This window comes from Scardinius erythrophthalmus, assembly GCF_964197995.2.
Source record: "Scardinius erythrophthalmus genome assembly, chromosome: 3".
Lineage (NCBI taxonomy): Eukaryota > Metazoa > Chordata > Actinopteri > Cypriniformes > Leuciscidae > Scardinius > Scardinius erythrophthalmus.
In genome coordinates this window covers 48,113,271-48,130,618 of record NC_138223.1, presented here as the reverse complement: position 1 = coordinate 48,130,618, position 17,348 = coordinate 48,113,271, and the positions used below count along the sequence as shown (strand labels likewise).

Sequence of the window (17,348 nt, the reverse complement as noted above, 5' to 3'; positions counted from 1 at the left end):
AGTGGCCCAGCCTCCCCCTTTATGCATTCCCTCCGGTCTCGATGCTCCCTCAGATCATCAAACGGATCAGGGACACCAAGTGCATAGTCCTTCTTGTAGCCCCCCTCTGGTGGACCCAGATCTGGTTCCCAGATATGTCAGCGACAGCTCCGTGGCCTATCCCGCTGAGGAGGGATCTCCTCACGCAGGCGAACAGGACAATCTGGCACCCCTGTCCCGACTTATGGGCCCTCCACACATGGCCCCTCAATGGGTACCCCAGGACCTCCCAGAGGGACTCCTTAACACCATAATGGAGGCTAGAGCACCATCTACTAGACCAATGGGTCCCAAACCTGTCCTGAAGGCACCCCAACACTGCACGTTTTCTTTGTCTCCCTAATCAAACACACCTGATTCAACTCATCATCTCATTATCACATGGGTTAATAAGCTGATGAGTTGAATCAGGTGTGTTTGATTAGGGAGACAAAGAAACTGTGCAGTGTTGGGGTGCCGGCAGGACAGGTTTGGGAACCACTGGTCTATACGATCAAATTAGACTTGCAATGCTTTCAGGAAACACAGCCAAAGTCATAGTTACTCTTGCCACAACACATATGCTCTATAAGCACAGAGTTGGAGCAGCCAGAGAAATACTAATGTTAAATAGTAAAGGGTCAAGAGCCCAACTAAAGCAACCACTGGTCACCATAATGGTGACATGAAACGAAACATTCCATAAAACATTACCATCTAAACGTCTGTTAAATCTAAATAAGACCGTGTGTAGATGTATGACAAAAAAAAGTCAAACTGGTAAAATAATAAGTGGATTAATGGTTCAAAGTCAGTAGTTCCTGTGTTTCTCTTTTTTCTGTTATTGTTTTTTTCTCTTTCCGTCAGTGAGTCTGCTTGTTATCATCAGGTGTCACCACTAATGGCCAATCATCACTTAATTAATCACTTGATTATCTCATTAACTTCAACACTGCTTCAGTGTTAACTTAATTATCTCATTAGCTTCAACACTGCTTCAGTGTTATTTTTTAACTCCCTGTAGTGTGGACACATATGTACACTGAGGAGTGTTAACCCTCTGAGGTCGACAAACGCGCGGGCGCGTTTTGCTGGATTTTCTTCACATTGTAGCACTATAAACTTACATTTCTCCGTCATTTATGGTCATACAGAAAAAAGAAATATAAAAAAAGTACTAATTTTTTTTCTACTTTTGTATGTGTCCACTTATAATCAAATCAAAACATTGTGCTTTTGTAAAATAAAGAAAATAAACAGGGTGTGCGTTCTGCCTCTCCGTCCCGGTGAACTTTTTTTTCTTGAGCACGTCTATAAACTGAAACAAAACTCAGCGAATACTTGTCACACATTTATGAGCCATATACCTTTGTAAACATTTAAGTGTGTACTTTTAAATGATCGGATTCAAACTGAAAACAAATATTCTCTGTTCAAGTAATTTGTATAAAACCAACAAGATGTCCAGCTTCTCAAACACTTCCTAATTACTTTTAATTTGAACACGCCCACTTGCGCAAAAGATATTCACATGCAAATCTCCACATGGGCGAACGCGCTCGTTATCTCAAAAACAAAACACCAAAAAACACCACAAGTCTCTGCTTTTCGTCGAGTTTGAAAGGCGCACCATGAGCTTACATTGGATATAGGATTGGATTTACCTCAGAAGAAGAAGAAGAATGCGATTTGAAGACAAGAAAGATACAGGTAAGAAATTCTTACATATTAGTCTGTTATTGTTGCATAAATTTCACATTGCAGTTGAACTGTTGCTAGATATATGGGGAATATTATAATATTTAGACCCGTGTTTACTGTTACTGTGTTTGTGGATATCTGCTCAAACGTAGATATGTATATGGTAACGATAATGTTTTATATTTGAGCGCGATCGCGTTTGAATGTATCATATTTGATACATTCGAAAAGCAAAACGCACCAAACGGCTTCATGTTTTTACTATTATCTCATTTCATATCATCATAACGAATGGAAACATTTGAAGTAACATGATAATCAATATATTTTTCTCTAGCTTAGTTGTTACTGAAATATTTTAGAAGATTTATAGGCTGCTATGGTTATTGTTATTATTATTTTATGCAGCACTGTGCATAGCCTATGCCTACAAGGCAAACAAACCTGGTGTTCATTATATTATTGTTGGAAACGTGTCTGTGTCTGTGTCTGTGTCTGTGTCTGTGTTCTGTGAATTTTAAAAAGCAATTTTAACCAGAAAAATCTAAAATGTATTCCCAAAATTGTGCAGGCCTTTCTCTTGATATCAGTATGTTCCCTTTTTTTTTTTTTTTTTTCAGGGCCCAGATGCCACTGAGTCTTGCTGACTTCATTCACACGAGTCTCTGTACATGAACATGGTAAAGTGAAAATCAAACACCTTGGAAATGAAAGGTATGTACAATGTTTTTAGGAATGGCACAAAGGTCTCTGTCTTTGGATCATTGGTTATCTTTGAATTATGTTGTGTTGTAAATAAATCAGACAATCTAAAAGCCATTCTTTTTTAAATCTCCTCATTCTTTGTGAACAGTTGCTCAGAATGATAGGGGCCTGATAGCTCCTAATAGGGCAGTTAGAGGAGGGTCTTTGTCTTACTCGGGTGAGAAAAGCTTACATATTAATGAGCTCCTGCATAGAGCTTTGTGGCACAAAACACGTCGTAAAATTTTTAAATCAATATATTGTCTTCTCTGAATGAGCAGTCAGGGTGATTCTCACATAGTTTTAGAGCAAATATTCTAGGCTATGTCATACAATTTTCAAAAGTCTTATGAAGAAATAATCAGTATGGGTTTCATGACCTTATTTCAGTGATATTTTTTTTTTGTATTTTCACAAACCACGCATAAATGTCATTATCTCAAAACTACAAACTTTTACACACATGCTGCTGATATATTATTGTAGCAGAGTTTGTGCTGAATACAGTTTAATTAGACTTTAGCCATGAAAATGTCACAAGTAACAGAAATGAGCACAAATGTCAGAGCATGTCAGAACACCTCCAGGGCCCAGAAAACAGCTCAGACCTCAGAGGGTTAATTTAACACTGGGGATTCTGCTGTGAGGACAGGTTTGGGAACCACTGTACTAGACGCCTCTACCATCTCAAATGGTCAGTGTTCACCAGCTGGTGTTCAGCTTGGAACCTGGACCCACTGTGACATACCAATGGTACTTACTAGGGGTGGGGAAAAAAAATCGATTCTTAGATGCATCGCGATGCGGACGTGGACGGTTCTGAATCGTTTCGCAAACGTCAAAAATCGGTTTTCTAAAAAAAAAAATTTTTTCTTCTAATATCGTAATATTGACGGAACGCAAAAGGCGGATCTCTAAAGCGGATGTGCAGTGCGCGGACAGTCTATGGCGTGCACATAACAGAGTCGCGCACATAACAGAGACGCATGATGGCTGAGCGCCAAATTCGAACGGCACCCTCTTCGTTAAAAGCTAACGTATGGAAAATTGGCAATTTCATTGTTACCTATTTAGTATTTTTTGTATGAGAGCTGCTTTCTGTATTGTTTAGTTTTCACATCAATATGCTGTAAACTGATATGTTATACGTACGTTATACTGCAATGCCAGTCACAAAAAGTTACATTTTGACTGTGCTCTTTTTGTGTATAAGCTGTTTTTGATTGTGGTATACAGCAAACATTTCAAGTCATAACTCTTTATTATTTAGTTGTGTATAAGAGCGGCTTTGTATGTAACTAATTATTCAGAATATGCGTAAGTCCACAAGCATTATATGAGAGCTGCTGTTCTATATTTTTGAATGAAAACTGTTTGTGAATTTGCTACAGCAAAATGTTTTTTGTCTGAAGGATTATATTGCTCACTCGAAATAACAAGAGGATGTTGGTTAGAAGTCTATTATTAAATGCTAGAGATTCAGAATATGCTTAAGTTTGTATTCATTTACTACAAGTACGCTGCTAGTACAGGCACACATTTATTTTCCTGTTGGTTCATTTGTTTTATTAATAAAATTAATATAGGAAATATTGGAAGTAAGTTTGTTATGGGTCATCATAAATACTTTGCTTTAAAAGTACCAAGTAGTAAAAAAAATAAAAAATAAAATCGTTACCCTCTGAATCGTAATTGAATCGTAATTGAATCTAATCGTGAGGTGCCTAGAGATTCCCACCCCTAGTACTTACGTTTCTCTAAGAGCTGCTGGACGCGGGCCATTCCCCCTCCACGCTCAAAGTGTATGTGGCAGCTATAGCAGCTTTCCACTCCCCGGTGGCTGGTTCCTCCCTGGGTAAAAGCGACCTGATTGTTTGTTTCCTAAGAGGAGCCAGAAGGCTTAACCCGCCTCGGCCACCTTTGGTGCCGGCTTGGGACCTGTCGACGGTCCTTCGGGGCCTCAAGGGACCTCCCTTCGAGCCACTCCAGTCGGCTGATCTGAAGCCGCTCTCTCTCAAAACCGCTCTCCTGCTAGCACTAGCGTCAGTTAAAAGAGTAGGGGACTTACAAGCTCTCTCCACGAGCACTTCCTGTCTTGAGTTTGGGCCTAAGGACTCCAGGGTTGTCCTTAAACCAAGACATATGTACCTAAAGTGCTCTCAACTCCGTTCAGAGCCCAGGTTATCTCCCTATCTGCTCTTCCCTCTTCAGAAGACGATAGTGATGCATACATGCTCTGCCCCATTAGGGCTTTGGAGAGCTCTGCCCCGTTCGGGCAGTCAGAACAGCTTTGTCTGTTTCGGTGGCCGCACCAAGGGTTCTCTGGTCACGAAACACAGACTGTCAAGATGGAAAGTTGAAGCTATCTCTCTGGCCTACTCTTCTATGGGCCTTCCTTTCCCCATAGGTGTAAGAGCCCACTCCACAAGAGGTATGGCTTCCTCTTGGACATGGTCCAGTGGAGTTCCTATAGAAGACATTTGTGCTGCGGCCGGTAGGTCTGCTCCGTCCACATTTGCAAAATTCTATAACTTAGAGTCCTTTCCATCTAGGACCCTGGCCCATATGGGTCCAGACCTATATATCTGAGGCTCCCCCATGGTGGCCCTCGGCACTTATCACTATATGCAGTATATAACATCCTGGGACCCAACACTTCTGGTCTACGATGGTTCGGAGTACTCCATTATAAGTCCTGGGCCTCCCTGGACATCTTCAGAGTAGTCATCTGCTAATAGCACGGCGTTTTAAAACCCATAGCGGTTCCCATAGCGTTTGCAATGCAATACGAGTGAACCGTTCTCAAAAGGGAACGTACTCGGGTACTTGCGTAACCTCGGTTCCCTGAGAGATAAGGGAACGAGTATTGCGTTGCCAGCCGTGCTCTTTTTGCTCATGTCAGGTGCTTTGCTTCAGTCGATTGAACCTGTCTCTATGGCGATATTCTGCAGAATTCATACCCTTCAGCCACACCCATATTGGCGCGCTCAAGACGAGCAAGCGCTCTGATTGGATCGCGCGTCCTTGCTGGATCGCCATAGGTTTGTGCAGTTGCCGCAGCACAGCCAATCAGCATGCTTCAGCCAGCTATTATGTGCTCGCTATGCAGCTGCACCGAGTTTTAAAATAAAGGCTTCAATATTCTCGAGAAAAGGAGTTTTCCCATAGCGTTTGCAACGCAATACTCGTTTCCCTTATCTCACAGGGAACCGAGGTTATGTAAGTAACCGAGTATGTTAGTTTACTTAGAGGTGTTCAGCGCATGAGTGCCCTATTGATGAGGTTCCAGTGGCGAGAAAGATTGTGCACAATTTTTTATATTTAGTAATACAGATATATAAAGGCTATTAAAAATGAGGAAATAGTCATTTTATTATATTATATAGCTATATAATTCTCATCTCACACATCGTTGATCTGCATTCAGACGTTTTCTATGCTATAATGTATTTCTATAATAAAAGACATATGCAGTATGATATATGATCTAATATATTATATATCTTACCTTTCAAGCAATGTTGAAGCAAAATGACTGAACAAAAACTTTTACAGCCGTTATCTTTGCAAGCACAGACTGTATTTAGTTTAATCAGTCTTTCTTTTTATTAAATAACTAGCATCAAACAAACATTATAGTTCTTATTCACAGTGTTTAAAGATTCAAAAATAATTGCACAACCACCAGATAGTTAGTGATATGCACTATGAAGAAGTATGAAATAAGTAGTATGGCACGCTTTTTCTTAGCGTCCGTTTCTATGGTGACTCGTCAATTCGTCGCACTGTTGTGAATGTCTGGTGTGTTAACCATGAATATACTCTGATTTGGATGAACTTACTCCTGGACATGTTTTTGGAACCAGCATACCTCGAGTAAGCGAGGTTTGGTTTAATCAACCGAGAGTTCAGGGTATGTTTGACAGTAAGATAACCTTGCTTTCTGGAACACTCCTCAGTTTTTGTTCTTGTGCTTCTCTTTAGTTGATCCTCTTTCCTTCAGTGATTCTGCTCATTAGCATCAGATGTCACCAAAAATGATCACTTTATTAATCAATTGATTATCTCATTATCTTTAACACTGCTTCAGTGTTACTTTAACACTCTGTAGAGTGGGACCATATGTGCTATGAGCAGTGTAGATTTAACACTGGGGATTTTTCTGTGTACTTACTGCGAGCCGGAATCGTTTCCTCTTCTTCTGTCTTCATGCTTTTGCGTGTTTTCATCTCTTTGCAGCATTGCAGGAAGGCCTGGACACACTCTGGCCCATCTACAATATACATGGCTCTTCGTTCACAGGTGTAGCCGAGTTTATTATCCCTCATCCCATCAAAGCAGCACTGCTTCAGTTAACCAGAGTATTGACCAGCTGAGAAGACAATGAACAATGTAGGAGAACATGGTGAGAACTACTATGGGGAAAGACAAAGTTTCCATAAAACATGAACCGTGAAGTGAAAGGTTCGGGATCTTCAACAGTAACAATTTTCTAATACTGAATAAGAGACAAACAGGTATCAATTGTCTTTAACAATTATATATTCCCTTGCAAGGAAAGGTCAGCAGTCATACAGTCATTACAAAGTTCCTGTAGAGTGTGACAACGAGTGGGGGGAATCCTTCATTCGTTATAGTTGTTCCTCCCCCAAGGTTGTTTTCCCGAGGCTAAATCAAGATACATCTTAGCCATTACTGACACATTGTTTAGATTTGTCTATCATATTTAATCATATTACTCTCTGTCTCGGTCATACATTCAGTCACATTAACTTTTGTCAGGTCATATACAAGGACATACACACATATATTAATAAGAATACGTATCGACACAACATTAATCTAATCACCATCACATTTTGAAGATTCTATGAATATAATTCAATGCAAACATAATAGAACATTAAATTTCTTCCACACCCTCCAAAATGATTGTGAAAAAAGGCATTACCCTCCCCGATAATTTATTGATTACTTCTGTACTGGTTTGCGCTAAAATATACACAATTATCTGTCTCCGACACGCACACACACTTTTTAATAATCATAAAATGAAAATGTTCTCCATTGACGCTGACCCGTCGTCCAATATAATCCACTGCTTGCCTGTCGTCTATATATTAGAACTGGTATTTCATATTCAGGATTCAGTATGCAGTCCTGGAACTAGTGCTGTAACGATATGCGATATGAAGCCGAAATCGCGACACTCAGATCCACATGTTACGGGCGTGACAGTTCTCCGTTACGGACATGACCGCTCTGAAAGCGGCACTAAAACACTGCTTTAAAACGTTCACAGAGAGAAAGCACAAAGCCTTTCTTTAAAGTGAATTTCATTTTGTATTACCAAACGCCAGAGGAGAACTGACCCCCGACTGAGCCTGGGTTCTCCCAAGTTTTTTTTTTTTCTCCATTAGGTCACCTGATGGAGTTTTTCGGTTCCTTGCCACTGTTGCCTTTGGCTTGCTCAGTTGGGGATATTTTGGGGATATTAATTTTAATTTTATCAATCAATAAATTCCATTAGAAACAAACCTTGTTGTATTATTTTAATTTAATACTGTGAAGCTGCTTTGATACAATCTGTATTGTGAAAAGCGCTATACAAATACACTTGACTTGACTATAACCGTAAAACTTCAAATAATAGCCCAGGCTTTTATTTCCCCAAATCGCCGAACTGCACCGGCTTGTATTTGAGACAGGCGTCTATATGAGAGGCCTTTAATTTAGTGTTGAGATGTTGTTCATTGAGTGTAGGCCTAGAGATAACTATCCAAATAGCATAGGCTGATAGACGGAAAGCATGACAGTACACAGCAAAAACTCCAGTGTTAAATTAACACTCCTGGGAGTGTATATGAGTCCACGCTCAAGAGTGTAAAGTGTTAAAATATGAGTGTTAAATTAACACTCAAGAGTGTTAAAGTTAATGAGATAATTAAGTGATTCATTTAGTGATGATTGAACATTATTGAAGACACCTGATGATAACAAGCAGAATCACTGAAGGAGAAAATCACAAATTGTAAGTTACCATTATGGTGATTGGTGTTTGCTTTAGTCAATATTATCTGCCTGCAGAGCCGGAGGCTGCATTTTCAGGACCCCACTTCTAGGACCGCATTTCTAGGACCCTAGTTTTTTGTGACAGCGCCACCTACCGACTCGGAGAACCGCAGTCTCAGGAACGCATTTCCAGGACCCTAGTTGTGCCAGGCAGTATTTCCACCCACCCAGTTTTAACTACATTAGAGTTTTACAGTTTTATTACACCCAAATACTACTTTATTTATTGCAATTAAACCTGGTTCCTAGGAATGTTGAGAAATTATTGGGTCTAGCATAATATAATAACTCAAGTAAAATAAACAAGGAATCATGTTATAGTCTTTTCAGTCACTAGATCGACCACATTTTCAAGTATAGAGGGAAGACAAGGATGACTCTGGGGGTAGATTGTGTATATTTTACAAAATAATATATCACACCTCAACTTGAACACACTAAATATTTTACAAAATAATATATAACAACTGAACTTGCACACACAAAATATTTTACAAAATAATATATAATAACTGAACTTGCACACAAAATATTTTACAAAATAATATATAATAACTGAACTTGCACACACAAAATATTTTACAAAATAATATATAATAACTGAACTTGAACACACACAAAAACAAATTTGTTCATGATGTGGACCACAAACAGAACTTCATGGACAACATCATCACTGACTCCTAAGAGAGAGAGAGAGAGAGAAAGAGAAGTGAATTAAATAAGGAACATTTAGTTGAACATGTTCTACTCTTTAATTTTTTTTTTTTAGTTACCAAACAGTGCACACATATCAATTAATGTTCATAATACTATTATTGCATACTGTTCAAAGATTTGAGAAAAAAAAAAAGGTTTTGATGTTGTGGGAACAAAGGTTCTAGAAACACTCATGTCAATAAAGCCCATCTCAGTTGAGAAATCTGAATAGAAATAACATTGTAACATTGAAAATAATAATGACTTATTTTCTGACCATATATATATATATATATATATATATATATATATATATATATATATATATATATATATATATATATACACACACACACACACATTTACATGTATAATATTTAAAGCACACATTATAAAACCATGTCAAAATGAAGAGACGCATGTAGACGCATACTACACATAACATGTATTGTGGGTAACGTTAAACAGGCTGACTGTGAGCACGTGACAGTGAAAACATTAAGATTATTTTAACTGAATTAAAATGGAAGAACAATGAGTAATTAACAAGCTTTCAGAACGAACATGCTACAGTTTTATTGTGCTGTCAATAAGTCAACACAGGCTTATCACGCAACAGTTCCGTTAAATGAACGTGCTAACAATTCATTTTCAAGCAACAGTTCCGTTAAATGAACGTGCTAACAATTCATTTTCAAGCATTAGAGGCTAAATACTATGGCTATGCATTCAAGACTATTTATTTAGCAAATCACCATCACGTTTGCTACGTTAACTTTCCAATTAAATGCATCGCAATTGTAAAAATTTATTCGCATTTGATACTCACACTCTGATTGTCATCCATCTTCGCTGGTCCTCTAATTCGGTAGGTGGCGCTGTCACTAAAAACCTAGGGTCCTAGAAATGCGGTCCTAAAAGTGGGGTCTTGAAAATGCAGCCTCCGGCTCTGCAGGCAGACCCTACTCGCTTTAGTTGGGCTCTTGAACCTTTTATGTTTACTTTATATTTTGCTTGTCTGCTGTTATTGATTTATAACAGTCAGATGAACAAAGAAAAAATGTGATCTGATGGTGTTGGTTATGTTTTGACATAATCATGTGATCTGAAAAACTATTTAAACTAACTCTAAACATATTGAGATGGTTTGGTTTAACTAGTTTATTACAACAGCTCTGTGATTCTACAGAATATGATTTTCAGTATTTTTCATATAATTGAAAATATTTAATAAACATTGTTCTGATCAAAAGACTTTCAAATGAATTTCTTGAGAAACACATACATCAACAATCAGCCTGTGAATCTCAACAATGGTGACAATAATAAAGCATGTTGCAGTGGCTGCCACCAATCACAACTCATTAATGGCTCCCATCATGCATTGCGGTATGAATAAATTATGATCTGAATTGTCTATGTAATTTACTTTTCCCTAATTGAATATTCTGCTTGTCACCATTGTTGAGATGCATTGACTGAATCTTGACGTCTGTGTGTGCCTAAAAGAAAGATTTTTTTTTTCAAAACAACTTTTAAGAAATCCTTTGTATTATATCTAAAATTCTGGATATTTATGCAGAATCACAGTTATGCTGTAACCAACAACATAAATTTAAGTCAGAAATAAGGATCTTAATGAGTTCAATGATCAAGTTCAAATGATGATTGTCATAGTATAACCAACACCATCAGATCACATTTTTTCTTTGTTCATCTGACTGTTATAAATCAATAACAGCAGACAAGCAAAATATATAAAATATAAAGTAAAAGGTTCAAGAGCCCAACTAAAGCAAACATTGATCGCCATAACGGTGGCTTACAATTTGTGATTTTCTCCTTCAGTGATTCTGCTTGTTATCATCAGGTGTCTTCAATAATGATCAATCATCACTAAATTAATCACTTAATTATCTCATTAACTTCAACACTCTTGAGTGTTAATTTAACACTCATATTTTAACACTTTACACTCTTGAGTGTGGACTCATATACACTCCCAGGAGTGTTAATTTAACACTGGAGTTTTTGCTGTGTAGGAGGTTACCAAATCTGTGTTTGTGTTTAACAAATCAGTTAATGTAAGAATTGGCCTACTATATTTCCGTATGTCTAAAGGGGGCACACACCAGACGAGAAGCGCAGCGCAACGTCTTTAAAATTCGGACACATTATTCTCTATGAGTGTACTTTGTCTCAAATTGCCGTTAATGTATATACTGACTTCACCCTGTACTGCAATATACATTCAGTTTTACATTCATTTACAGAAATCAGTTGCTTGAATGAAAATTACTGATGTTATCGGATTTTCAGGTGATGTTCTCAATTCATTCAGTTAACGGACGCTCTGAGGTAAAGTGAATTCAGACTGCAGACTAAGCAACGATTGTATTTAATTGTACAGTACAATCATAACATAGTACAGACATTAGGGGTGCAACGGATCAAAAAACTCACGGTTCGGATCGTTTCTCGGATCAGAGTCACGGATCGGATCATTTTTCGGATCAGCAAAAAAAAAAAAAAAAGGACAAGACAAATAAACACAAGTTTTGTCTTTGTTTATTAACATTTTTAAAATATTAAATTAAAATATATAAAATCAACAGTGGGTGCGCGACGGGTTCATTCCATGAAGCGTCAAGTCAAGTCAAGTCAACTTTATTTATATAGCGCTTTTCACAATACAGATTGTATCAAAGCAGCTTCACAGTATTAAATAAAATAGTACATCAGTGTATGTTTCTGGTGTAAAACATCCACGTTTGGTAATGCAGATCAATAGCACTGTTGAATCGATTAATCAAATTAAGTATCCCCAACTGAGCAAGCCAAAGGCAACAGTGGCAAGGAACCGAAAAACTCCATTAGGTGACCTAATGGAGAAAAAAAAAAAAAAAAAAAACCTTGGGAGAACCCAGGCTCAGTCGGGGGCCAGTTCTCCTCTGGCGTTTATGAAGTAGAGACCGGATTTAACTGTAAGATTAAAATATTATATGAATGCCTGGCTGAAGAGATGCGTCTTTAATCTAGTTTTAAACTGGGAGAGCGAATCTGAGCAACGAACAGTATCAGGAAGGCTATTCCAGAGTTTTGGTGCTAAATGTGAAAATGCTCTCCCTCCTTTGGTGGATCTGGATATCCTAGGTATGACCAGAAGCCTCGAATTTAGTGATCTTAAAGAGCGCGATGGATTATAGGGCGATAGAAGATCCGTTAAATAAACTGGAGCTAAGCCGTTTAGGGCTTTATAAGTCAGTAGCAATACCTTGTAATTAATACGGAACTTTATAGGTAACCAATGTAGTGATGATAAAATTGGTGTTATATGGTCAAACTTTCTTGATCTAGTAAGAACTCTAGCGGCGGCATTTTGGACTAACTGTAGCTTGTTTATTGAGGATGCAGGACAACCAGCTAATAAAGCATTACAGTAATCTAGTCTCGAGGTCATGAATGCATGAACTAGCTTTTCTGCATCAGAAACAGATAGCATGTTACGTAATTTAGCAATATTTCTAAGGTGAAAAAAGGCTGTTTTTGTAACATATGAAATATGATTTTCAAAAGACAAGTTACAATCTAATATAACACCCAGGTCTTTTACTGTAGAGGATAAAGTAACAGGACACCCTACTATGTTAAAGTTGTATTGAAGGAGGTTTTGTGGGCGGTTTTTTGAACCGATAAGTATTACCTCTGTCTTATCTGGATTTAATAAAAGAAAATTGTGCGTCATCCAATCTTTTATATCTTTAACACACTCTGTAAATTTGGATAATTTAGCGTTTTCATCTGGCCGTGATGAAATATATAGTTGAGTGTCATCAGCATAACAATGGAAACTAATTCCATGTTTCCTTATAATATTTCCAAGTGGCAGCATATATATTGAGAATAATAGAGGGCCTAACACAGATCCTTGCGGCACTCCATAGTTTACTGGAGTTATGATCGATTTTTCTCCGTTTAAATAGACAAAATGGTAGCGGTCAGATAGGTATGATCTGAACCAGCTTAATGCTTGTCCTTGCACACCTGTATAGTTTTGTAGCCGACTATAAGCGTGACTATAAACACACTGATAGCGTTTGTGATGGTTTTAGCCCGGTCTGATGAACGTTGAGCAGCCTTCGTTTTCACTCCTGTCAGCGAAACACCGGGGTGATGTCGCTTCAAATGCGTGGCCATGCTTGATGTGTTTCCACGGATGTCCCGATACCACTTTTTCACTTCCGATACGATACCGATGCCGCAGCTTTGGCTATTTGCCGATACCGATATCAATCCGATATTTTTATTTTATTCTTGAACTAATACTACTAATAATAAAATATATGGAAGCACTTTGCTCAATTAGCCACATAAAAACATCTCACTCAAATGGAGAACAAATACTTCTCCAGTAGCCTATATAGTCCACAACAACAGTTGATAATGAAAGACTGTCACCCTTTATTCAAAAGACCTTGAGATATGTTTGGTAACTGCAGGCTACCTGAATGAATTTAAAATTAATTTGCTATATTTCAGATCAATATATTTGTTTCCTTAAAATTTTAATTAACTTTAACGTTATTCTCATCTGAATTATAAATCATTTATTTCTGTATAAAATGATAGGCCTACTACCATTAAAAACACATTTGATTTTCTTTTTTAATCAAAGTAGAATGTGTAACTTCAAAATAAACAAATTACTCTGTTTGAGGACAAGAAATGAAAACCAATGCAATATGATGAATGTCCAAAAGATGAGATAATTTTTGCTTTTAAACAGCATGTGTGTGTGTGTGTGTGTGTGTGTGTGTGTGTGTGTGTGTGTGTGTGTGTGTGTGTGTGTGTGTGTGAGATTGTTCGATCGCGCCCGTGCCTCTCTCTCTCTCTCTCTCTCTGACACACACATTCCAGCATACATCGCAGCCTGTTCATTTTGCTGCGTTCACACCATACGCGAATAGAGCGTCAACTTCGCGTCTAGTTCGATGCTTGAACAGTTTGAATCCTTTCGCGCGTCCAAAGCGAATAGGACGCGCCGCGCGCGTATAATGATAAAGCGAGCGTTTGAAGCGAAATAGACGCATGTTCCAGGGAAGCCAAAATGCTCCCATACAGGGGATTTAAATGACGCGGGGAGTTCAAGCTCCTCCGTTCCTCCGCTCGCCATGACCACGCTGTGTGTGGACATGCGCACAACTTTTTTTTTTTCATAAATTAATCCGCGGATCACGTGTGTGCCGAACCGAAGATATTGATCCGAACGGATCACGGATCAATGATGATCCGTTGCACCACTAACAGACATGATCTTAATTCCATAATATCCTTAAACATAATATTGCTGGCCATAAACTGACAAAGTGCGCGTCCGGTGTGCGATACCTCGAGTTGTCATAGACGCGACGCGGCGCTGCGCTTCTCGTACAGTGTGCGACCCCTTTTAGATTATTGGCAGCATAAAAAAACTAAACGATGTGACAGCCATGGGCTGAACAATACAAGTTACCGGTAATGTCCATCGAGCCTATGAACCCAGCGGGCACATTGATGTCAAAATTACGTCACGAAATAGGTCAAAAAGTAAAGTCATATTGACGTCAAAGTCTCAAAATTTTGACCTCTGCTGATGTCACTTTGATGTCAACAACACTGCTGGATATGCTGTAGAATTAAATGACTGAATTATAATGACTTCTATTATGAACAAAACAATATTATAATCACAAATCCTATATGATCAAAGAATTAGACACTGAATAAGATCAGGGATTCAGGCAATCACATGATTGAACAAGAACATCACCTGATCTCATTTTCTTATGGCTTTTTTAGCTACAGCAATTATGCTTTATAAACACACAATTATAGCAGCCAAAGAACTTTTTATATTACAGAGTCAAGGGTCAAGAGCACAACTAAAGCAAACGCTAACCACCATTATGGTGACTTTAAAATGCAAAATATGATTTCATTAAACCGGAAATTAAATAAAGTAAATCTGGTTAGTTTTAAGTGAAGCTGGTAATAAGTGTACGGCCATGCATTTCACCTTTTTGTTTGGTTTATTCTAACCAAAATTCAACGACTGCCCAACGTTGGAGCTTGACGTCAAACAAACATTGGATTTAGACGTCAAACCGACTTTCATTTTCAACCAAAATCCAACGTCAGACCGATGGTGTAGTCTATATCCTGTGCCTGCTGGGATCAACATCATGACATCTTGACGTCAAATAAATGTTGAATTGACATCAAATGCCAACAAAGCATGACATCAAAATAACATCAAAATGACAGCAAAATGACAGCAGAGGTCAAAATCTTGACATCAAATTGACATTGATACTTTGACGTCAATATGACTTTCATTTTTGACCTATTTCGTGACGTAATTTTGACATCAATGTTGATGTCATACTGATGTTAAATTGACATCAAGGTGCCCACTGGGAACTAGTTGCCCAAAACACATCAACAAGAAAGAATGAAGGCTACTCTGTAAAACAACTGCAATCATGTGATACAAAAGGACCCTATTCATTATTATCATCATCACCGCGATCCTCAACGACAAGTTCATTGGCGAATTCCTCCTCCTCGTCGCTTTCCTCCACTTCCCTCTCCGGCCTCCGCTAACTCTGCCTGCCTTGTTTGTGCTAACAGCTCCGGCCCAGATGTGCAGGGCTCTCTTGCGTGCGCAATCTGCTCCATAGAACTGGCTTAAACAGATGATCTGACAGGTTTTAGAGGATTAAATACAACCCGAAACTAAAAAACAGACCAGGCCTCTATTTATCCAAACCTGTAGCCACACCAGGCGTGTAAAGGAGACAAGCGTCTATTTGGGACTCGGCTATTATTTGAAGTTTTACGGTAATTGTATCTTAATTTCACCTAATTGGTGCTAGAGCCCTATCGTACACAGTTAATTCCCCAGTGTTAAATCAACACTGCTCAGAGCACATATGGTCCCACTCTACAGAGTGTTAAAATTAACACTGAAGCAGTGTTGAAGTTAATGAGATAATTAAGTTAACACTGAAGCAGTGTTGAAGTTAATGAGATAATTAAGTGATTAATTAAGTGATTGGCCATTAGTGGTGACACCTGATGTTAATATGCAGAATCATTGACGGAAAGAGAAAAAACAATAACAGAAAAAAGAGAAACACAAGAACTACAGCTGACTTTGAGTCATTACACATTATTGCACTTATTATTACCAGTTTGACTTTATTTCTGTCATACATCGAAAAAAGTTCTTGAGATTCAACAGAAGTTTAGACGGTAATGTTTTATGGAATTTTTCTTTTCAAGTTACCATTTTGGTGGTCAGTGTTTGCTTTAGTTGGGCTCTTGACTCTTTTCATTTTGTTAATATAAGTTTATCTCTGACTGTTCCATCATTGTGTTTATAAAGCACATTTGTTACTATAAGAGAAAACATGATCTGCTCAGAATATGTTTTGATGATAAAAGCATTATCATCATGTAGTGACCTGATTCACTGATGTAATTCAGAGTCTAAATATTTGACTATATGCTTGATGTCTCGTTTTAGTATTGGTGATTCTAGTCCTGAGATTCTACAGTTTGAGATCCAACAGCAATAGGAAAAATTTTGAAAATACTTTGTGCAAAAAAGTTATTGTGTTTAAAAACACAGACATCAAGAATCAGCATATGAATCTCAACAATGGTGACAATACACAAACTAGTGACAAACAGATCAACTCTGAACATCACAAAACAAGCTACTAAAGTCAGAACAAAACAATAGCAAAATAAAAGCCAACAGAAAAAAACAATGAAAATTACAGGACAATTCAGCTGCATAATTTATTCATGCTGCAATGCATGATGTCAGCCATTGATGCGTTCTGATTGGTGGCTCCCATCATGCACTGCAACATGAAGCATTTGTTTGATTGTCACCATTGTTGAGATTCATATGTAGATTCTTGATGTCTTTGTGTGATTTTAAAACTTCCAGACCATTAAAACATTGCTGGAAGTAACTACTGTTGTGAAAAATTAATAAAACATATGGATAATCAGTTTATAATGATGGGTGACATCATTGAATCAGGTCACTAGTAATTTCATCA

General features: G+C 37.9%; 1 pseudogene across 1 annotated transcript in view; it reads right to left on the bottom strand.

The window, feature by feature from the left end:
- Nucleotides 1-17,348, bottom strand: part of LOC308687931 (complement C3-like) — a 70,570-nt pseudogene that overhangs the window by 36,420 nt on the left and 16,802 nt on the right. The window contains exons 17-18 of the transcript in view: nt 13,279-13,385; nt 6,638-6,809 (exon numbers count right to left, since the gene is read on the bottom strand). The product of the transcript in view is annotated as a complement C3-like (transcript). The remainder of the gene's footprint in view (nt 1-6,637; nt 6,810-13,278; nt 13,386-17,348) is intronic.